The sequence below is a fragment of the Hyaena hyaena genome, unplaced genomic scaffold, assembly GCF_003009895.1.
Source record: "Hyaena hyaena isolate Hyena2069 unplaced genomic scaffold, ASM300989v1 scaffold_204, whole genome shotgun sequence".
NCBI classification, from domain to species: Eukaryota; Metazoa; Chordata; class Mammalia; order Carnivora; family Hyaenidae; genus Hyaena; species Hyaena hyaena.
This window is the reverse complement of record NW_024080837.1, coordinates 2,373,389-2,398,480: the sequence shown is the minus strand read 5'-3', so window position 1 is coordinate 2,398,480 and position 25,092 is coordinate 2,373,389. Positions and strand designations below refer to the sequence as shown.

At 38.4% G+C, this 25,092-nt stretch overlaps 1 long non-coding RNA gene across 1 annotated transcript; it reads left to right on the top strand.

Annotated features, from left to right (window-relative positions):
- Positions 1-241: 241 nt before the first annotated feature.
- On the top strand, positions 242-21,864 carry LOC120238337. The gene is made up of 3 exons (XR_005530190.1): positions 242-491; positions 21,528-21,631; positions 21,763-21,864. It is a non-coding gene; the product is annotated as an uncharacterized LOC120238337 (long non-coding RNA).
- The last annotated feature ends 3,228 nt before the right edge of the window (positions 21,865-25,092 follow it).

Here is a 25,092-nt window from a genome sequence, read left to right as displayed (position 1 = left end):
AAAAGAAAAAAAAGTATATTTCTATTACACTTATCACGGTCACTTTCCAAAGTTCGCTTACTGCTAAATGATACAAAGTTTAGGGAATTTTAGTATTTTATATAATGACACACATGCTTTCTTTGATATCATCATCTGAAGTCAATATAATGGCAATTGTGGTAAATTGTTTTCTCACCGTAGCTACCTTGCCTCTATTCCCATTCCTGGTTGTGTTATTTTATTGAGGTAACTATGTGGGCTGACCAAATGTGGCCTTGCTGTTTTCTTCCTATATTTCTGGAGAAGATGCTTTCATTTGCCCAGAGAGAATTAGGCCTGGAGTTTAGGCCTGAAGTGGCGAGATTCTCCCATGGCAGACTCTACTTGGCAGTTAGAATCTGAATTTTTTACGATGGAAGGACCCGAGAAATGGTCTTGTTGGATTCCTTCATTTTCCAGCTAAGAAGACACAGTCCCAAATCCCAGGGCGTGCCCCAAGCAGCCTTTGGGTAAGTGAATTAACTAAGACATTACGGGATTTGTCATTTTGTTGAGGATAAAAATATTCTGTATTTAATATACGTAGAAGGATTATGTTTGTAAATTGATGTGTGTAAGTGAAAAATATCAATGATGAGAACCATAAACATACTCTGAGTCCACAAATACATTTTACTGCCTGAAAAATAAGTTAACAATGGCAATTTAGTTGGCTCCTACCAGAGGAATGTACGGATGTGGAAGACCGTTTACACAAAACTAAAACGTGCGGGCATCATCTTCCACAGGCCATCCCGTTACAGTGCTCTGCACTCGGAGTCTGGCTGTGCGGGATTTTTCTGACCTGTACTTGTTCCATATTATACAGGCCGACAACAATGATACAGAGCAGTGAGGGCTCCCAAACTAGAGATCTATTACAGAGACCCTTGTCGGGCCCTCGATATACAGGTGAACTAACCGATTTAGAGATGTGTCTTTAAAAAAATGGAAAGATAAGGGGAGATAGTTGTCTAGAAAACAGTGATTTGAAGAAAACCTGTCTCAATATATAATGAGGATGCATTTTACAAATGGTTTCAATTAGCCGTTTTGTCTTGCCATTAGATAAAGTAAATAAATTCGTCTCACTTTTCTGAAGTGGTTATAAATAACTTTAAAGGAGGAGCATTACCATCTATAAATGATTGGTAGGAGACTTGGACTTTCCCTTTTAAAACTGGTTCTGGATTAGGTATCCATTCTTCTGATATACTGTGAGCAGAATGTTGTTAATGTTTGTCGAGAAGAGCCTACCTCTTAATGATCTCTTTAAGTTATAAGCATGAGACTTGGATGATCTCTTTAAGTTAGAAGCATGGAGACTTACCCTAGACTGGAATGCAGTTCCCAACCACACAGATCTGAGGAGACAACTGCATTTATACGTCAGAGTTCATGGTTTATAGCAATAACAGGAGCAAAAGAAAAAATAACTTTTGAAAATATGGAACTCTCCGGTAGGTAGGCTTTCAGATCCTGAAAGTTAATGTTGAAAAGAAACTTTTTTGAAAAGTATATTTACTCACTTGTCACTGTACGTTGGTAAAATTCCAAAATAAAACTGTAATTTTTGTCAGCATGAACTTGTATTCCACCACCCCTCTGCTCTGTGAGTGTTTTTCTAAACTTGGAATCGTTGAAGAGAACCCAATTTCCTGAAAATACTTTCGCTAATATTAAAATTCAACATATATAATTGTTATTTTTTAAAGTTTTAACATACTTTATTTATGTTTACTTTGAAAAAAATAAACAATTGATAATGGAAGTAATATTTAGAAAAATCAGAAGTACCAATTTAATGTTTAGATAAAAACTCCTACTTCTCTACAGTAGCTTCTCTCGAAAACATATCCAATTTAAAACAAAATTATTGTGGTGTTGCCATTTTGAATAATATTGGTCTTAATCTACTGGTTGAGAAAAGTTATGAGAGAGCCAGCATTCTCTAGTTGGTCGTTTTTATCCATTCCATTCCTTTGTGTTCTTTTGGAGAGTGATTTCATTACATTCTGTGAAGTGACCAGTAGATGGCAGCATTACTTCAGACGTTCTGACAGATTCTCACTAATCCCTTCTGGAAAGAGAAGGTTGGGAGCGGATGGAGAGTAGAGTTAGAGTAACAGCAGGTGCTACAGTGTGTCTATCAAGCAGGATACACAGGAAACAAATGTGAAATAAAACTGTTTAATGCCTCTGAATGCTGCAGATTTTTACGCATATTTTCCAGTGTGATAGTCCCTTCCTTTGTAAAAATGAAACGGGTCAGATGTTGAGATTTTTATGGGATTTAGGAAGCTGTACATGCCTAACAAAGAACTTGGCTCTACAGCTGTGGGATTTTTAATCTCTGTTTTTTTTCTTTAATGGAGAAGTAGTTTTTCTAAGAACACTAAACACTTAGCCCCATTCTTTGTTCTCAAATTTCTGAACAGACTTTAATAATAATGAACAGGGAATCTGGATTTCAGGTCAATAAAAATGCATAAATGCAAAAATGCATAAATGCAGGACTAGAACTACTATTTCCTGTTTTGTTAAATGTTAATGTAGGAGAATTAGATTTGTAAATCCATGGGCCTCCAGGTCTCAGGACCTCTGCTTCTTTCCAGTATTGTTTGGTACCTTTCTTGGCAGAGGCAGCATCAAGGGATACAAACATGTAATGTGCAACCTGGATATATTTTGCTGAAATACTGAAAAAGATACATATCCGCAAATCAATTTACATGCATTCTATGTGTGGTGAACTTGGAATAGTCTTTCTCAGCTGCCTTCAGGAATTTTAACCACCTATTGGAAGAGTACCTGGAGAATCAAAATTTATTGGCTTTACAACAAAAAAGAGGAGAAAACAAAAGACTTAAATAGAAAGTGTGTGGGTTTTTGTTTGTTTGTTTGTTTTTTTTTTTGCTATTTATGGTAGATCTTTGGTTAAGAAAGAAAAGATTCCAAAGATTCTTTTATTTTATTTATTATTATATTTTAATGTTTATTTCTTTTCAGAGAGATAGAGAGTGTAAACAGGGGAGGCACAGAGAGAGAGGAAGAGAGAGAATCCCAAACAGCACAGAGCCAGACATCGGGCTTGAACCTTGAGATCATGACCTGAGCCAAAATCAAGAGCCTAACTGACTGAGCCATTCAGGAGCCCCTCCACGGGTTATTTTAAATTAGAGAGTTTCATTCCAGCCTTTACCTTCATTTAAAAATTCTACATATTCAGAAGTCTTATTTAAGAGATATTTTCAAAAACTCTGGCTTTAAAGATGGATTTCTATTTCTCATTTTCATTAACCTGTGAGGTTTCATTTCCTCATGTCCTCATAGAGTCTTCTTTGGGCCCTGCTTTTTTTTTTGTTTTGCTTTGTTTTGTTTTTGTTTTAGAAAGCAACCCACCCACAATGGCATCAATTTGACTTGTGTGTACTAAACCGAACATTTTACTAATATGCCAACTCTTTTTCCATTAAAATCGTGGATTAGCAAATGCATAGCTTTTATGGGTTGACCAGAGATTCAAAGGTGAACTTGAAATTTAGTCTGTCACTTGGCAGCTTTTAACACTGACAGGGTTACTATATCAGAAATAATGGCTTGAACGTGAGTCTGAATAAATGAAAATCATAGATGTTTAATCATAACTCAGAGGTTTATCCTAGCCTCCCTATGTAGTAGGAAGAGAATATCTAATCTTAAAATCTATTCCACCTTTCTTTTTCAATGTGCTTTCTTTCACAGTGTGAAATAATTGTGAAGAAAGAAATGGTTAATTTTCATACCTTTTGGTATACTAAGGACTTCAAAATGAGATTTGACAGAGGTTTTTGGTGTGTTTCTAGGATCAACCACAGGAGATCAGATTTGTTAGTAGAAGTTGTCATGGTGTTCATAACCAAGTCGTTTGAAAAGTGATAACTCAAGCAAACACAATGGCTGTGTGTGTGTGTGTGTGTGTGTGTGTGTGTGTGTGTGTGTACTGGTTGTTTCAGCCCACACTGGCTTGGGTGTGAATCCTGGCTTTGCCAATTAGTGATTGTAAGTCTCCAGAGAAGTCATTTCGCTTATATAAACCCAATTCTTTTTCTCTAAAATCAGAATACTAATAATGTCTTATAGCTTTTTTAAAAATGAAGATTAATGGAAATAATATGTGTAAAGTCTTAGTCTAGTGTTCAGAACATAAATGGTGGTTATTATTATGATGATACAGAATCATCACAGCATATTTAAATAAATATTTGTGTATATAATAAATACAATTAGATAATACAATTAGATTACTTTCTTCTTTGCAAAGCCCTAGGTTATATAAAGATAGTTTTAGAATCCATTAAAATCTTGGATATCCCTTAAGGAATAGGTTTGTACCTTTTAGTTATATAGTGCTTGAGACAATACATTTGTGTAACCTTCTCAGAAAACTTTTATAAATAGCTTTCAAAGGCCATGAACTTTATTAGGGTCCCAATCCTAAGGGGTTCATAGAAGCTGGTCTGAAGATTATTTAGAAAGATTAAAGAAAATTGTTCTGCCCAATGGGAGTTTATCTCTGTTCAGATTCCTGCTCTTGACTTTAGCCCTCACCTCTGGCTTTGTGCTTCCATAGATAGTATGCACATTAAAAGCATTGGCTGTGGCTACTTGGAGACATTACTCTGAATAGCATTTCTTAAATAGGACATCCATTTTTGCATACCACTTACATACTGGACGTTTAACACAATGTGTTACTTTTTATTTTTATTTAAAAAAATTTTTTTAATGTTTTATTTTTTTCTGAGAGAGAGAGAGAAAGTATTGGGGGGAGGGGGTCAGAGAGAGGGAGATACTGAATCTGAAGCAGGCTCCAGGATCTGAGCTAGCTGTCAGCATAGAGCCCGACGCAGGGCTCGAACCCACAAACCATGCGATCATGACCTGAGCTGAAGTCGGATGCTTAACCGACTGAGCCACCCAGGTGCCCCTGTTACTTTTTATTTGTATAGAATTTTTTTGTTTTCTGGGGAACAAAACAAATTTAAATATTTCCAAAGTCTAAGCCTTCTGCCTTGAATGCTCCTTGGTATTAGGCCTGTTGTGTTTTCCTTCATTGACAGTTTAGGTCTTTGAGCAATGAGGTCAGACAATCTTGTCCTTTATTCTGCATGCTTCACCCCCCTGCACTTTCTTACCTGCTCTAAACCCTCATTTGCACACCCACACTACACTAGCTTAGAGATTGCATCCTTGATTAAGACTTTCTTGAAGGTAGGAAGCATTCTTGTATGCTTTCCCCAATGCCTAATGTGTTTTGTTTAAAAGGTATTTATTTTTTTAATGTTTTATTTATTTCTGAGAGAGAGACAGTGTGAGCAGGGGAGGGTCAGAGAGAGAGGGAGATCCAGAATCTGAAACAGGTTCCCGTCTCTGAGCTGGCCATCAGCACAGAGCCCGATGAAGGGCTCGAACTCACAAACCGTGAGATCATGACCTGAGCCGAAGTCGGCCACCCAACTGACTGAGCCACCCAGGAGCCCCTAAAAGGTATTTAAAAAATGAGGACATGGATATGAACTGTGATCATATTTTGTGTATTGGGGATACAAGCACTGCCAAATACGATTAGGATAAAATGGAGGCTCTTCATTATGGAAAAATGACAGTAGAATTCTATGCCAGGGGTCATGTGTAATGCAGACTGAGCAAACATACTCTTTTCACCATTATAATTTAGGCTAATCTATGAGAGAATTACATAGAAAGCTACTTTGCATATTGAGGAGATACCATGTCACTCTACAGGTGATAGAGGCCAAACAGAGTAAGTTTGAATAAGCGTAAAGGCAAAATGTAAAATGAATAGTAAAAGGAAGCCGTGTGTTGAACAAATCTCTAAACTTCAGAATTAATATGAGCTGTCGCTATCTTGTTTCTGCCATGATTGAGCAGTTCTGTTGAATTGACTGGGCCCAGGCTTGGACAGTAGGGCAGTTCTTATGCTCTCAGGGGCCGTAGAGAGCATTCCATACAGAATGGAATGTATCATTGTTATAATTTTATAAATATTTTATCCTTGTTCCCAGCACCCTTCATCATCCTTACATAGCAAAAACGCAACCTTGGTTATTACAATACTGTTAATACAATACTGGTTAATACTATACAAGTGAACCTGTTCCATTCCTACACCCACACAGCTGGACACCATTGCAGAAAAAGCACGCGACCAAATCAACCGGGTTCATGTTGCAGACTGGAGGTTAGAAATGGTGGTGGCAAGTTGATGTTCCTCTCTGGTTATTTGTTTCTATCGTTGAAATAAGGAATCAAGGTCACCAGCCAGAATCAAGATGAGGGAGGAGGTGATGGATACTTGAGGTGAGAGGAGACATCCAGGAGATAGAGAGAGTGAATGGGCAATGTATATGTTCCGACATCCTTTTCAGCTGTTGCCCCCATTTCTCAATTCCTATTTATAGCAAAACTATCCAAAAGAGTTGTCTGTACTCCCTGTTTTCAGTTCTCCTTTCAGGTCATCTTGAAACCACCCCAGACAATATTCATTCAAAATTCCTCTGAAACTTCTCTTGCCAGGATCACCAGTGAACTATATGTTATTAAATTTAATGTTCAATTCTCAATCCTTACCTTTCTTGACTTCTAGGTAGCATTTGAGAGTTGATCACTCCCTCCTCTGTGAAACGCTTCCTTTATTTGTCTTCTGTTTTTGGTTGCTTCATTGTCTCCTCCTTTTTGTTTCACATTACCAATTCTTCATTCTGTCTCTGACCTAAATATTGGAGAACACAGATTTCATTTCCAAGATCTCTTCTCTATTCGTACTCACTCTATTGATGGTCTCATCCATATTTTCCTGGAGGGCTTCTAAATTTATATTTTTTTGGATAAAGAGAGAGAATGAGTGGGGGGAGGGGCAGAGGAGAGAGAGAGAGAGAGAGAGAGAGAGAGAGAGAGAGAGAGAATCTCAAGCAGTCTCCACACTCAATGCAGAACCCAACTTGGGACTCAATACCATGGCCCTGGGATCATGACCTGAGCCAAAATTGAGAGTTGAATGTTCAACTGACTGAGCCTCCCAGGATCCCATAAATTTACATCTTTTTGACAGAATTTTCCCCTAAACTCCAAATAGTATATACCCAACTGCTCACTTAACGTCTCCACTTGGATGTCTAACAGGGTTCTCAACCAAGACATCTTTCCTCAAAAAACCTCCTCCATTCCCGACTCCTTCCCATTGTGGTAAATCACAACTCTATCCTCTTAATTGCTCAAGTCAAAAATGTGGGAGTCATCTATGCCTTCTCTCTTTCTCTTATACTCCACATTCAATTCTGATAGCAAATCCTGTTGTTTTGAACTTCAAGATACAGTCACCTTGAACTCTTATCACCTTCATTGCTTTCATTCTGGTCCAAGTCAGTATAATGTCCCACCTGGATAGTTAGGAGTCTTCTAACCAGGGTCCCTGTTTCCACCCTTGACCCCAACAGTCTACTCTCCCCAACAGCAGCTGCAGTGATTCTTTGGAAGCTTAAATTAGAGCATTTCCATTCTTTGCTTGAATTCCCTTGTGGATTTTCATCTCACTCAGAGTAAAAGCCAGCCTTCACAGTGCCTACAAGGCCCTACATTGTCTGACTCTGGTATCTCTATGATCTTTTTTCTTTTTTTTTCTTTCTCATTGACTTCACTTCAGCCACACCAAGGAGGGGCACCAGCAGGGTGGGAAGGGGGTGAGCAGGTGTTTAGAGTGGGGCTTCATATTGGTTTCCTCCGGTCCTATGGGACAATAGTGTTGTCCCTACTCTCTCCAGGGGCAGTGACAGCTTTCGAATCTTATTCATCCTATATCGTTCCTTACTGTTTCTCTAAGTGTGCTTACTCTTTACTTTTTTTTTCTTTTTTTTTTTCTTTGTAAAAAAACTCTTTATTAAACTATTCTCACTTAGACTATCTGAGTATGCCATTTCTTTCCCTCTGCGACCTGGACTGATATAAGGACACAGGATATTCTAACAATAATTTTAAGCTGCTAAAGAGTCCAGAGGGGATTATAGACTGTTCTGTGGAGTTTATGCAGAGACATAGACATGTGAGAGGGTGGAGGTTCAGTGTAAAACGCCCAACAGAGAACACCTTCACTCACTGAAATTAGACATCTGCAAATAGGGGATAAAGCAGACGGAAGTCAAATGGCCAAGTCTATGCTGATCATCACAAAGGTAGGAAAATGAATTAGGATACATTCTGAAGAAAGTAACAGACGGATGATGCCCTTCCCTCAATAATAAGCTCCAACCAGGCAGAGGTTCATGGAAAAGTGATGGTAATTGCTCAGTTTTTATATTTCCTTGACGTCCACATGCACTAACCTTGATCTCCCCTTCATTGTTATGTATTTAACACGTCGCATGATTCTTGCATCATACTGATTTGTAAAATAAAATTAACAGGCTATTCCCAGTTTACCTGTGTCAAAATAGCTCTAAAGGGAAAGATATCTGTGGAGGATAAGTGAGGGGACACTCAGGTGGCCAGAGGAACCCCAGATAAACAGAAGGAGAAAAATAAATGTGAGATGATGCGGTTTGGGAAACAATTTATATACCAATGGGATAGAGAGACTTTCAGGAGAAAATCTGACATTCATCCATCTTGGGGACATCAGTGCTGGGTGCTCAGGAGATGAAAAGGGATACTTTTTCCTATGTGTGTGCATTGATCTGCAGTTGTATTTTTGAGGACGCACAGTGCTCGTAAATTGAACATAAAGAATGGATTATTGGTTTTTGTTTTTTGGTGTTTTTATTTATTTTTGACAGGGAGAAACAGAGCACAAGCCGGGGGGTGGGGGGGTTGAGAGAGAGGGAGACAGAGAATCTGAAGCAGGCTCCAGGCTCTGAGCTGTAGCACAGAGCCTGACGCGGGGCTCATGACCTGAGCTGAAGTTGGATGTTTAACTGACTGAGCCACTCAGGTGCCCCTATTGTTTTTTATTAATATCTTAACTCAGTGCAGCACCTAACAGAGGGTTTTGTATATTGAAAATGCAAGGATTCGTTAACTGAATAAGTATATGTTAATCTACTGAAAAATGAGCACAAATCACTGGAATGTTAATAAATCAACACTTTTCTTCTTAGTGTAATGTTTGGTTATTTAGCTGATTGTTGTTTTGATTGGGATTTATTAACTGATCATTGTCAATTAAGAGCCAGTTATTAAGCTTATCAAAGAAATAAACTGAGTATCTATTTACTTGGCTAAAAGTTAATTTCTGTGATTTCAAACATCTTTTGGATCTCTCTCTAAAGGAGTTACAGATAAATCTATTAACTCTTTAATCATTAATATACAGCCATTGTGACTTGTGTGTGTAAATATGGAAACTAAATGTTCATGTTGTCAAGTTACTGCTCATTTCTAATTTGAATCCTGAGTTTCCTTGACCACTTTTTTTAAAAAAATGCTTATTTATTTCAGAGAGAGACAGGTGGACAGAGTGAGAGCAGGGAGAGGGGCAGAGAGAGAGGGAGGCACAGAAACTGAAGCAAACTCCAGGCTGCTCTGAGCTGTCAGCACAGAGCCCAATGCGGGGCTCAAACCCACGAACCATGAGATCATGACCTGAGCTGAAGTCAGCCGCTTAACCTACTGAGCCACCCAGGCACCCCTCCTTGACCACTTTTAACCTGAGCAAAAGTATAATCTGACAGAGCAGTGAAAACCCAGTGCTTCTGTGGGATGAATGAATAAAAAATGTACCCCTAGACAAAGTATCACTACATCTTCATGTACTTATGAATCTGCATATGAAAGAGTTCAGTTTTAAATTGAATTATTAGAATTTTATAAATCTCTAGCCTTGCTTCAAAAGCTAATTTTGTGCCATCTGATTCATCAGGTAAGAGGAAAATGAGAAAATGTATTTCATATGTGAGATTTAGATACATTTAAATTTTGGTGCAGCTTTAGACTTGAGATGAAACACTGGGCTCCTATAGAATTTTTTTATATACTGTATAATAAAAGTTTGTAATCTGAAACCTCACACATCTCCATTAACCTTTGACATTGAATTTGTTCTATTCTGATTGTTTTTTCATTGATACGAGTGTTGGTGAGGAATTAAGGAGCTTTCCTTCACAAATATTTTGTTTGATTTACAGCATTTTGGGCTATGATATTCCTGGTTAGAATACTTTACTGCTGAAATCCTTAAAAAAATTAGTTGAATTCCCAAAGGATAATGTGCATCAGCTCTGTGTTAAGCTCTTTGTTCAGACTTATTATTTCAGCCTCCAAAATGTGTTTTCACTAACATAATAGCGTGATAAATGCAAAAAGTGTGTGCATAGCTTAAAACATTTGGAAATGCTTCTGCAAGTTGTTTTATACTGGGCAGTTTACTTTTTCTTAAATGGAAAGTCTTTATAAGGCATTTCTATTCCATACTCTCCTGTCCCTCAGGTTTCTGAAATGTGAACATGGACTCTGTGGGTATTCTATTTTTGGATTAAAAAAATGAGCTGCACAGGAGACAGCTTTCACTCTTGTCTAATTGAGCTTTTTTTTTCTTTTCTGCTTTCTTTTTACATTTTTTTATTAAAAAATAATTTTTTTAATGTTTATTTACTGAGAGAGGAAGAGAGAGAGACTGAGTGTGAGTGGGGGAGTGGCAGAGAGAGGGAGACACAGACTCTGAAGCAGACTCCGGGCTCTGAACTGTCAGCACAGAGCCCGATGCGGAGCTCAAACTCGTGAACGGTGAGATTATGACCTGAGCCGAAGTTGAAGGCTCAACCGACTGAGCTGCTCCTCTTCTTTCGGTCTTCTTGACTACATGGGCATCAGTTTCACTTGCTTCCCTTTGAATATATTTACGTGTACTCCCTTGATTTAAGTATATGAAGCTTCCAAGAACCATATTGTCATATTCGTCCTGTATTTTCTGTGCTAATTCATTTTCTTTTTTTGACCTTCCTAGTTATCTCTTCTCCTCAAGGGCTTTGTAGTTGTGAGCCATCAAAATATAGTGCCATCATTAAGACAACCCACATCACTAAGTGGTTTTCCCCTTTACCCTCTGTATCTGCTCTCCCCAATGTGGCGGCCAATAGGAGTGTGTGGGTAACACTTGCACTAGGGCTAGTTCAAGTTGAAATGTGCTCTAAGTGTAAAACACACACTGGATTTCACTCAGTAGAAAAAAAAAGGATGTAAAACATCTTAATGGTTTTTTTTGTTGATTACATATTGGAAAGGTAATATTTGGGGTTCACTGATTTAAATAAAATGTTTTGCTAGGAAGTTTAGAAGTACTGTTAAGATTTTTTTTTCTTTTTTGAACGAGGCTACTAGAAAACTCTTTAAAATGTGACTACCAGAAATTGTGGGTCACATTTGTGTCACACGTTATATAGATTAGACAGTGCTGCTCAACATCAATCTTTTTCAAATCTGGTTATCCATCAGAAGCATTTAGCAAACGTTAAAAGTCCCTGTAGTTTTCTGGGTCTTACCCCAGACCTGAATACTGGACATGAGTCTTAGGCATCTGTACTCTTAGAAAACTATCTTGATAATTTCAAGGTTGCCAGTTAGTAGAGAAGCATTCGAGAACTTCTATTCTATATGGCCTCTTTTGCTACCTCATGAGACACTTTTTGGTCCTGGGTGGGTCTCATACATTATAGGAAATGCTATTTTGGATGACTGATTATGATTGTGGGTAAAGCAGAAAACAAATTCATAACTGCTTCCCTTTCTTATTTATTTAGAATCCTCTAAGAAGGGGCTGATTTATTATTTATTTAGAATCCTCTAAGTAAGGGTATTTGCATAACACTATTGAAACTCTTTTATCTGATTCAGATGGGACCAGCAATGGTCATTTACTTTTCTTCTTAGACATTTTTTTTAAAGAGTAGTTTTAGGTTCACAACCAAATTGAGAGGAAAGTACAAAGACTTCCCCATATATGCTCCCCATCCCCCCACAGATGCATAGCCTCCCCTGCCACCAGCACCCTCCACCAGTGTGGGACATTTGTTACAACTCATGTACCTATCACATTTGACACGTCATTATAATCCAGGTGTACAATTTATGTTAGGGTTCACTTTTGGTGTTGTATTTTCTTTTTAGTGGAAACCAGAAGTTTATTTTATTTTATTTTATTTTAGTTAACATACAGTGCAATATTAGTTTCAGGAGTAGAATTCAGTGATTCATCACTTACACACAACACCCCATGCTCACCCCAACAAGTGCCCTCCTTAATGACCATCACCCATCTAGTCTATTCCCCCACCCAACTCCCTCCATTAGCCCTCAGTTTGTTCTCTGTTTTTAAGTGTCTCTGGTTTCCCTCTCTTCTCTTTTCCCATGTGCTTCTCTGTCTTGTTTCTTAAACTCCACATATAAGTGAAATAATATGGTATTTGTCTTTTTCACTTAGCATAATACATTCTAGCTCCATCCATGTCATTGCAAATGGCAAGATTTCTTTTTTTTTTTGATGGCCGAGTAATATTCCACTGTATATATGCACCTCATCGTCTTTATCCATTCATCAGTTGATGGACATTTGAGTCCTCTCCATAGTTTGGCTCTTGTTGATAAAACCACAATAAGATATCACCTCATACCTGTCGGGATGGCTAAAATTAACAATTCAGACAACAACAGATGTTGGTGAGGATGCAAAGAAAGGGGAAACCACTTGCAAACTGGAAATGCAAACTGGTGCAGCCACTCTGGAGAACAGTACGGAGGTTCCTCAAAAAATTAAAAATAGAAACTATCCTATGATCCAGCAATTGCATGATTAGGTATTTACCCAAAGTACATAAAAATACAGATTCAAAGGGGTACATACACCCCAATGTTTATAGAAGCATTATCAGCAACAGCCAAACTATATAGGATGATGTTAAATATACTTATGAGGCGATCTATGTGCAGTGCTATCTAGCTTATTGTGATTTTTTTTCTTAACCTGTAGTTTTGTCATGTAATTTGGCAGAAATCATTTTTCCATCTATCATTCCAATGAGATTAACTTAGTTTCCATAGAGATAACAACTGTTTTTGCTCTTGTGTTTCATACATTTACATACTGTTTTTTAAATATAAAAAGCCAATAACAATTCCAATAGTCACAGTCAGGTTTGGGAATTAACCAACTTGATTTATGTTAAGCATAAAACTCAACTGACAGGATCAGGCCTCTTAGGTGTCATCTGCTGTTGACAGCATTTAGAATGCCATGGGCACCAGTCTATATGCGTAACAGAAGGACTGGATAGCATGGTGAATTAATCTGGCAAATCAGTTAATTGAAAGTCATTAAGAGACACTCTACTATAAAACATAATATAATAATAGTAATAGTAACTGATATTTATTGAACACTTATTATGTGCCAGACATAAAAGGAAAAGTTAAAAACTTCCTTTTACGCATGAGGAAATTGAAGCTTCCAGAGGTTAAGTCACTTAAGGTCAAACAACTTTAAGTTTGGAGATAAAATTCAAACCCAAGTCAGTCTGCTGGAAGAATCTCAGACCAGCTTTAAGTTCGAAAGCCTAACCATGATGAGAGGGTTCACGCTGTCCCTGGCTGGAGACCTCACTTGGCCTGACATTGATCTATGGGACTGGGTCAAGGGCAGACACTCTGCAAAGCAAGCAATCACCATAACAAATAACTTGCATGTGTATCCTAGATTAGAAGACAACTCTATAAACCTTTTTAGAATATGACAAAGCATAATGTAATTAATATATCTAATGTCTTAAACCAATGCATAGATTGGATGTTTTGAAGCAAACTTTGCTGAGAATATTATTTCAGCTAGAGCCCAGGCTCCGAGGAGATAAATAAATTCTTATTCTCATTTCTGGATACTCTATCATGGGATCTTGAAGCCAGGTATTTATCATGCTGTCTCCTTTTGTGGCCCTTTTCCTTGGTGTGATGAATGTGGCTTCCTGGAAAGGTTGCTTTACGCTAGCCTTGAGGCAGAGACCTTTTAGCTCAAAGAAAAATAAATCGGCTTCAGAAAAAAAAAAAATCACTGTCAACCTTTTAATCCTTCATTTTCCATCTTCTTTTTCCTGACTCTGGTACCATGCATAGTTCAGTCTTCAGGGATCCATTGCTCATTTCTAAAAGAGCATCAAGTGACCCAGATGTGTACTTTGAGCGCCTTTTATATGCTTTGTCACACCCATATTTGTATGTGATAATTAATCACCCAAGGATCAGTCACCTAAAATACTGCCCCAGGCTATCTTTGACCCCACCGCAATCTTCCTCCCGCAGGAAAGAGGGTGGGTAACTTTGCCTAAGTGTCATTTGGTAATAAAATATTTTTCCAAGAAGGTTTCTAGTGAGTTCTGAAGCTCTCACAGCAATTTACACCTATTTTCCTGTCTTTGCAAGTGAATAATGGAATTTACTTGCTTTGAAGTGTAATTACGTCCAAAGAAGTCATTCCATTTATTTGGTGGTTCTAGATTTTCTAAGACTTTGCTTTTGAACCTGCCACATTTGAACTATTTTTTTCCCCTGATGATTATTTTGACCTGAATGTTAAAAAAAAATTAAGCTGCAAAGCTTCCTTTTGCCATGGTAAGAGCAATTAAAATTACTCTGTGAAGTTTTCAGTTCATAAAAACCTGCTCCAGGGAAGTAAGCAACTTTGTTAGAGCCTGAAACTCAGTGGGACGTAGATTGGCTGTGCTGTGTCACTGTGTAATTAAAGATGTTTGGGGGCGCCTGGGTGGCTTAGTCGGTTAAGCGTCCGACTTTCCCTTAGGTCATGATCTCGCGGTTCGTGGGTTCGAGCCCCGCGTCGGCTCTGTGCTGACTGCCAGCTCAGAGCCTGGAGCCTGTTTCAGTCTGTGACTCCCTCTCTCTCTGACCCTCCCCTGCTCACGCTGTCTCTCTCTCTCTCCTAGAAATAAATAAAAATATTAAAAAAAAAATGTTTGGCGGCCAGAAAATAAGTAGCTGCCATGAGTAGGTCCAAAGAGGACAGGAATACGGAAATGTCTCTTATTTGAGGCCTCTTATTTGAGGGTGTCTATGAAACAATATTAAATGTGAGTTTCATTTAATTACAAAAAAGTGAGCTTTATGATGAAATCAGCTTCTTGGTGAGAAGAGAGTCTCTCTTTGGTTTTTGCTAGAAGGCTTTTAGGATGGAAAATCAAATTGAATATCAAGCGTGGATGGGAACCTTGGATGTACTTAGATAGATGGGCGAACTCAAATAATTTTCAGAGGGCGCTGGAATGTGGATAATGGCTCCACATGTGCCTTCTGAAATAAATACAGTTACTCTAGCAGAGGAGTGGTTTTTAAATTGTGGTCCTCAGATCAGCAGCAGCAGAAGTAGCAGCAGCATCTTCATCTAAGAGAGGCAAATTCTTGTTTTTTGTGTTTTTTTTAGTTTTTTATTTATTTTTGAGACAGAGACAGAACATGAGTGGGGGAGGGGCAGAGAGAGAGGGAGACTCAGAATCTGAAACATGCTCCAGGCTCTGAGCTGCCACCACAGAACCCGAAGCAGGGCTTGAACCCAAGAACTGTGACATCATGACCTGAGCCGAAGTCGGCCGCCCAACGGACTGAGCCACCCAGGCGCCCCAAGAGAAGCAAATTCTTAATCTTTTTAAATCAAAAACTCTGGCGGGGTGTGTGTGTGTGGGGGGGGGGAGGAAGGTTCAGCATTATGGGTTTAAACAATCCCTCCAGGTGATTCTGTATACTGAGTTTAAGAACCACTACTATACAGGGGTGTCTGGGAGTCTCAGTCGGTTAAGCGTCTGGCCCTTGATTTTGGCTCAGGTCATGATCTCATGGTTTGTGAGTTTGAGCCCCACATTGGGCTCTGCACTGGCAGGGTGAAGCCTGCTTGGGATTCTCTCTGTCTCTCTCTCTCTCTCTGTGTGCCTCTTCCCCACTTGTGCTCTCTCTCTCAAAATAAATAAAAGAAAAAAATTTTAATAAAAAGAATCACTGCTGTACACAATTATTTTAGTTGAAAGGAAATTTTGGCATCATCCCTCCAAACTCATCACTTACTATATGAAGATTTGAGGCTCAGAGAAGTTACATGATTCAACTAAGGTCTTAGTTTGATCCAGGCTGCAAGGAACAAAGGCAAACAATAACCCTCTACTTAATAGAAAGGTTTTAAAAAGAGTCGTAGGGTATCACTAATACAGCGTCTTAACTCTATTGGTATGTGGACTTAGATGTCTGTCTCTCTTTCATGGTTTCTATTCTTTCTAAAACTTCTCTCTACCTCATGGCTTCTGTTTACTTACACCTTTTATTGCCTCTTTGGTTTTGCTTCATACCTTTTCTCTCCATTAGCAGTTTATTTTGGCTTTGTTTTTCAGTTTCTACACCAATCCACAGCTTGGATCCCACTCTGTGTCTTATTATATAAGATCTTCCAAGAGGGAAGATCTGGTGTAAAACATGGAGTTCTCCTGTTAGGCAGAACTCCAACGCCAGACCATCTCATTCACTCATTCGCTCAACAGCTTTGTGTCTCTTATTATTATTAGGGCTTTGTGTCTCTTATTATTCTAGGCTTTATAGTGAAGAAGATAAACAAAACATTTAGGTATCCATGGCTCTTAGATCTTAGCTGGGAGGATGGAAAGAATATAGACAAGGAATAAATATGTACAGGTCCACAATCTCTTATCTGTGGTTCTGAAATTCAAAAAGCTCTTTGAACTGAAAGATCCTTTCTAACGCAGTTGACAGTTAGACCTGACCTGACTTGAACTTAACTGGCAGCAAGCCCTGACCTGGAGAAAGGTGAAGCTATTTGTAGTCTTTGTTGATCTCTCTTCGCATGAATCCCCATGCGCTGCAATGAGGAAATATTAATGTTTGATTATGGGGAGCTGTCACAGACCCTAATGGGAGTATGCCTTATGGTCATTATAAAAAAAAATTTTTTTTAAGTTGAATTCCGAAACACAGGAAGTCTTAAGGATTTTGGACAAGGGTTGCAGACTTGTAATTGGGCTTGCTAAGTGATATAAGAAAAAACTGATCAAGGTAAGAGGAGAGAGAACATGCAAAGTGCTATATGCATCCTAAACACTAATGATTGCTATGATTCTTCTTGGCATGCATCCGACTCTGCGAGCAGCTTCTAACATGTAAGGATGAGGAAATATAAGCACCAGTAGAAGATAGAGAGACGACTGCAAATATATCATTCAGAAACAATCATTTAACAGCTTCTAATCAATTCTCACCAAGTAATTTTTTAAATACATTACATTTTTAAATATTAAATACATTATAAAATCTTATTAAAATTATGGCCTGATGTAAGAGGACATTAATGCTCTTAAAGCATGTGGAGTCCAAGGACATGGATTTCAGTTATGCCTTTCTATAATAAGGACATAAATATACATTTAGATAAATAATAACTAGATGGATTAATTAGTGACATGGCAAAAAGAGCGCGAGAAGCAAGAAAATCTGAATTATTTCCTCTGTGAGTGTTGGTGGTCCAACCTAAACAAATTTATGGCCTTTTTCTACACGTAGGCATGGCGTACAGAAATTTTCTATGCTGTGTAGTGATAGCATCAGTCTTGCCAACCGCAAATTCTGTGGCCCTGTTTATATTTAAATTTTTTCTCATGCCATTCTGCATATAATACAGTCTTCACCTGCTAGGGAATATTATTGGTAGGCTGTTATCAACATGTTTAAAAGATATAAGTGGTGTCTGACTCTATGGTCTGACTCTATTGCCTTAATATTTTGTCTTAAGGGTATAGTCGTAATAATATTTAGGGTGCATTGAGCTGTGTCATAAACCCAGGATAAACATAATGAATATTAAAGACTGGATATGCATCTTGACATATGCAGGATTTACATTTTTAAGTGATTTCTGGCTCTTTGATCTCCAAAATTTTTAAAGAAAATGTTATGTTTGGCAAAGAATCATACGTTAAGATCTACAAAATCAGTGTTGGGTGAAAAGTTAAGTATAATTTCATCATCCCTTTTGGCACATGATTATGTCATCTCTGTTTGCATGCTTGCAAGAATACTCAGCCACCTCTATATCTTTTTACCGCTTCATTTTTGCTCTATGTGGAGTGAAATATTATATTAGTAAGTGTTGACTGTATTTTCTGAAATTATAGAGACTAGACTCTTCTTCCAATCTTTGACATATGCTACCATAGTCTACCCTCATCTTTTCTTTCTGAAGTTCTGACAACAATTAGTTTTGGCAAATTTCTTCATAGTTCCTGGTTTTTAAACCAAACAGTTTCTAGTAGACGCTGTCTTATTTTGTATTGGCCGCTTGAAAATGTAACACCCAGAAACAGTCAAGGTAATCTAGCAGTGTTCTGACCAACATAGACTATAATGACAATAAATGACAGTTTCCTAAATCTGGAATCATACTGTTATTTTGCAATCTTATCATATATTATCTATGTATTTATTGTTTTTGTTTTTGTTTTTTTACTCAGAACTGTTATGTTTGGTACATTTCTGGTGTCTCTGGTACTTTGCTTGGGCTCCAGATTTAGATTTCTTAGATTTCTATAGATTGTCCTTTGTTCATGGTTGGTTGTATCTGTGATACGTAAAAACAGTCTATTTACTAGTAAACTGATACGTTTCTGTGAAGGCTGTACAAGGGAATAGTTCAAGATACCCAGAAAAACTCCAATTACATTAATTGGAGTTTTAAAAGCAGAGTTTTTGTTTTGTTTTACACTTTGAGGTATAATTCAATTGTTAAGCCTGCAGTTAACCATATTCTCATTACTTTGTGCCTTACATTTACTGATTTCAGAAAATGTCAGTGGGGATTCATGTTCAAACGTGGAGCCCAGAAGTAACAAGTAATAGCTTCAAGTAGTATTGTTGAATATAAAGTTTTTGGAGGGGGAAAAATGCACACCTTATCTTGGTATTTGTTTTCTAGAAATGACCACAAGGATGTTAAAGTTTCTTTCTTTCTTTTCTTTTGTTTTAAAACTTATGTGGGTAGAAGAATGAGTTACAGTGTTGATTACAGATCTTCACTGCAGACCTTCAGCTTATGAGGTTAGGGCAGTGATTTATAATGTTGACTATAGGTCAGATTGTCTTTGAGAAAGCTGTGCTTTCAACACCACAGGATTAAAAGGGAAAACCGAAAGGAAAATCACTATATTAAAAACAACCCTCCTCCCCTCTCTTACTCTCAACCCCCACTCTCCCCAATATCCTGGTTTATAAACCAGTGTCAAATTGATGCTGGTGACTGATTGTCTTTGCCTCCATATGTCGACTTCCTTACTGTTTTACTTTTCCCAACTTCCCTGTCTGTGCTCATTACTTTCACTCACTCTTGTTCTATCAGGATTATTAAACTGGTTGAGTCCTGCTTTGTGGCCTCTTTGAAAGGAAACTCATGGCTATAGCCAAAGACAATGGAGGAAATTCCGCTTTCCTGGTTTTAGCATCATATTGCTAAGGGAGTTACACTGTGTCATGAAAAATTGGTTGGTTACCAGATTTCCAAGACCTCACTCATGGATGTAACCCTTATAAAATATAAATAAAGGCAAGAATCCAAGAAAGCCATACTAAGCTTCCCAAAGGGAATTATATTTTCAAGATAGTAAACTTTTAAGCATATTATATATGATCCTTTTAAATGTTATAACTGCTTTCCTGATTATAGGGAGTGAAGTGGCCAATAACACAAGCAAAAGTATGGAAAATAATAGTTTTGAAAAGCTGTCATTTACATATCCATGCTGGATGTGGAAATAATGCATATTGCACATTTTTTTTTCATAAATTAGCTAAGCCCTTACTTTAGATTTTAAGTGGTCTTACATTTTATCTTTTATTCCAACTTCTTTCCTCGTTCTAGAATTTTCACATTGACAAACACTTTCTTAATGGCACCTCTATCTAATATGGATAACTTAGAAATGAGAAATTCTGATTCATCTGTTATCTTAATAAAACCAAGTTATTAACATAAATGTGTGATAATATTTTCCATAAAGATTATTCTCTTGGGGAAAAAAACCTATTGACAATGATAAACTGCCCAGACTTTACTCTTATAGTGGGTAACATAATCAGAACATCCCTGGGGAGTCAATTCATTAAGAAATGTAAAATATTTCATTGGAGGAGTATAATTATTGACAGGTTATTAGTCTTCAGATGTGCCCCCCCTGCACATATAGACTAAAGTTCCACTGTACTTGCCTAATAAACTTGTAAACCAGAAAAGCAAAAGTTGAATGGTTTATCAACGTCAACAACACTCTAGTTAGAGGAAACCTGAGTCACATAAGCAATCCTTGAGTATATATGTTTTTCATTATAATAATTGGCTTTTTAAAAGGCATATTCATATTAAATGTGTATGTCTTCTGAATGTAGATCTTCTGAAAAGGGATAACCAAATAGTGAAGTGTAAGCCAGGGACCATTTTGAGGCATAGACTCCAGTTGATAGAGGACATTACAGGAAAGGCCAATCACCAGAAAACCAAAGTGACATTTGGGATCATCATTGACTGTCCTTCCAACCAGGTTTTAGTTTCTTTCATTCATTGGATAACACTGAATGTTTTTGATTTACAGCGCGGAGAGAAAATCTGTGGCAACTCAAACATGGAATACATTTCAGCTAATCTTTCCTCTCTTTATGAACAACTAACTGATTAAAAACAGTGAACAGGATTATAATGGAAATGTGTGTTGTAGAATCAGACTAAAAATCTCATAGCTATCGAAGTGAACTTCTCCAGATTGTCATTGTGCTACTTTAAAGTCTTCCCTGGCTTTTTCATTCATTGGAACTCTACACTTTCTTAGTTCTAAAAGCAATGCAACCCATTCTTAAAAATACAAACAAAACAAAAGAAAATTCTGTAATTTTGATATTTGCTTATGCCAGTTTAAGTCACTAATTTTAATTATTTCTAGTATTTTAAATCTCTATTTATTTATTCTTTTTTTAAATTAAAAAATTTTGGGGGTACCTGGGTGGCTCAGTCGGTTAAGCGTCCAACTTTAGCTCAGGTCATGATCTCATGGTTTGTGACGTTGAGCCCCACATTAGGTTCTGTGCTGATGGCTTAGAGCCTGGAAACTGCTTTGGATTCTGTGTCTCCCTCTCTCTCTGCCCTCCCCTGATCACATTCTATCTCTCTCTCTCTCAAAAATAAACAAATGTTAAAAATTTTTTTAATTTTATTTTAATTCCTGTATAGTTAACACATAGTGTCACATGAGTTTCAGGTGTACAATCTAGTGATTCAATAACTCGATACATTACTCAGTGCTCATCATGGTACATGTACTCTTAATCTCCTTCACCTATTTCACCCATCCCTCCACCCATCTCCTCTCTGGTAACCAGAAGTTTGTTCTCTATAGTTAAGGGTCTGTATTTCGGTTTGTCTCTAGATCTCTTTCTAGATTGGCTGTGCTCCTTCCCATCACTGCCTTACACCTCAGTTCTGGGTGACACAGATGCCAAAGCTTGGTGTAAGCAAATGGTGGAGATGGAGGTGAGTACCTGGTAGTGGGTGATGGAGGGGCTGAAATGGGCCAATCAGAAGTTAATAGGCTCTCAGGTCACAGTGAAGTTAAGAAAGTGAATTTTCTAACTTTTATTTCCACAAACTTCTCCTCTCTGTAGTTGTTTCCCCACCCTGGGAGAGTGCCAATTATGAAACCAAGTCCAAATAGGAACGAGATAATATACTCCAGTCCAATCCACCCATGGAAAATCTCAGAAACCTAGGACGGGAGCTGTCCAGGATTAAGGTGAGGTGTAGTCAGAGTATCAGAAGCAGAGCTGGATCCTTTAAGCATTTTTTCTGGAAACTGAGGGGAAAAAAAAAACAGAACAAAACCTAATCTCAAAGACTTGCAACTTGGATAACAATGTGGGAACCGTGGGGCATTTGGATGGAAAGGGGAAGAATGTGGTTTCCCTGGGTAGTTGGAAGAACATACAATAGCTTTAAAACTTTATCAAAAACTCTTGATTGTGGTCCATGGATAGTACCTCTCCCTCCATGTATCCCTCCATCTCAAAGGTCTACCAGAGTATTACTCTGTGCACTGATTTCTGGATTTTGTCCTTGAGATGGCTGTCAAGATGCTGATTTTTTAAAAGATTACAGTGATAAATATTGTCATTTTTCCCCTAAATATATGAATATTTTTTAAGGTAGCAAGAGGCCACTACGAGAATGATTTTAGACTCATTCCAAGTTGGGTTACACCCACAAAGAATTATGGTCCTTGAGTAGCACTGGACTGAGTGCTGTGAGCTGCGTGCAGGTTGTTCAATTGCAAGTCAATGCAGAGTAAATTCATTGTCAAAATGGAATTAATTCAAAGGATGAGTGTGGTAGAAATTCAGAAAACAGAAAGAACTACACGGACTTGAGAGATCAAGAGACCTGTGTGGAAGAAGTGTCACTAGCCAGCCTAGGCTATTCAGAGAGAAGAACAGGGCCATTTATATGTTCCCTGATGGCAGAAAAGTTATGTTAAGGAAGATGGCGAGGAGCTGGCTAAAATGGGCATAAAAATTATATAGGGTTTCAAAGTCAGTTCAAGGGGTATGTACTTTATACTGAGGGTGAACTATCGACTTACAGATTAATTTTTAAAGCGTGGCATCTTGATGAAAGGGGGGTTTTAGGAAGCTTATTTGTTTAGCAGAAATGCAGTTTGGCTTGGAGACGGACAAAGCTGGAACTATGGAAGGCAAGGATTGTTCTAGATGGGCTGACAAAGGCCCAGAGAAGGTAGGAAGGGTACATGGATTAAGTGAGACAGCATTTTCTTTGCATTATAGCAGTTAGGGAAAGTTCCAGACAGGGCCAATGTCAACAATGATCATGGCTGGGGCGCCTGGATGGCTCAGTTGGTTAAGCACCCCACTCTTGATATCCGCTTAGGTCTTCATCTCAGTGTTTGAGTTCAAGCACTGAGTCAGGCTCTGCACTGGGTGTGGAGCTTTCTTTAAAAAAAAAAAAAGAATTGTCTTGGCTGTGGGAAGTGACAATCGCAGTGCTCCAACCTGAGGAAAGAAACCCAGCTTTATGCTTTTGGAGAAAGAGATTTAGTGTCTTGATTTTGTGTGGTGAATCTGCATGACACAACTCGTTTCAGTGCTAAGGCTGGGGGCTCCAACTGGCTCCACTAATAGGCATTCTGGAAAGGTTTTCCTAAGAAATTAGCTTCACGGAACATCGCTGCCCATCTGTTGGTTCTAATCTTTCTGACACGAGTTTACTTGCCAGGAGTATGCATGTCAATTTCATTTTCATCACTTTGGATGAAAATGCTTAGAGCAGGAAAACCAATTTGGTCCCTGGCGCTTTCTAGGTGCGTGGATTTCAGGGCCTCAGATGATTTCAGTGCCACACCTTAATTCCTTCCCGATCCCAAAGCTCCTTGTCCTTGAAGTTCTTTGAAAGCAAGCCTTAAAACCCTAGGACATAGTCCAAGCAATCAACCAGCCTCATACCCACCCACTCCCCTTCATCCTAAACTAAAGTAGCATGATTTCATTCTCCAACGTTTATTGACAGCCTGTTATGTATCAGATTAACTCCAATGGGAGTCATAGTATAATGAAGAAGTCAGATCACTAGACTTAGCAATTAAAGAAAGCCTCAGACTTACTGTGATAGGTGCAGTGGAGGATAGGGCTCTGGAGCCAGACCATTTGAAATCTAGCTCTGCTACTTGCCGGCTGTGTGACATTGGGCAAGTCACTTAACATCTCTTTTGTCTCAGTTCTCCCATCTATAAGTGAAAATAATAGTAGCACCTAGCCTAGAGGATTATTTTGAAGGTTAATTGAGGTAATATAAGACAAGTATTGAAAACAATACCTGAGATAAAGGAAGTAAGTGCTCAGTAAATATCAGCCAGTATATTCCAGCCAGGGGGAAGGGCCGACATGATGAAACATAGCATAGGGATAGCTAATTGTTGTTAGTACACGCTATTACATATGACAGATTGATAGCCACAGTCCACTCTGATTGGTTGTGGTAAATTTCTGATTGGCTGCTATGTCCGTTTTGATTGGCTGATGACTGTGCTGGTATGGATTATTATTCTTTTGTATCATTCCAGAATCTAAGTTATTGATTTTGAAATTTTATGATATGTATAGAATGCTTGCAAAAAAAGTAGTTCCTTGGACCCTAGCCCAGAGAATTAACTCAGTTAACATAGCATGAACCCTAAAATACTTTAAACAATACCTCAGGCCTCCCTTCTGAGAAACCCTGTGCTTTAGAGAGTCAGAGAAGATTATCTCGAAGACTTAAGATTTAAACAAAGACCTGAAATTCTAGTACCTTTGGGCAAGAATCTGAGGAGAGCAGAATGGGGCAGGAGATCGTTCGTCTCAGAGGGAATAGCGTGGGCAAATGCACAGGAGTTAGAGGGCAGAAGTTCAGAATGGCTGGAGTTCTGACTAGAGAGGTGGAAAGCAGCAAGCCTTGGAAAAGGCTCTGATAGACATTATACACTGTGTGTGTGTGTGTGTGTGTGTGTGTGTGTGCGCGCGCGCTTGCTTGCTTGCTTGCGCTTGCTTGCTTGCTTTAATCTTCAGGACAATGAATGGGAAGTCACTTAAAATATTTTAAGGATCGATGACAAGGATCATATTTACACACTGGAAAAGCTCTGGTCTCGTGCAAAGAGAGGAAGGGCAAGCAAGTCAGAGAGGCAGGAGGCTACCTGATGAATTTTCTAGAGAAGCCCTTCCCTTGGTGGCCTATTATCTCTCCTTACTTTTGCATTTAGCACTCTCTCTGACTCTCTCACTGCTTGACATTTGGACCTCTCTTGACTTAGCCACTCAGGCCTTATTATTTTTCTTCCCATCGGTGTGGCCTCCCTGCCTGAGGCTCTGGCAATTCAGGAATAGCAACCATGCTCTGGCCTCAGGCAGCCCAGGAAGAGGAGGAAGTGGGTGGGGGTGCCTGGAATG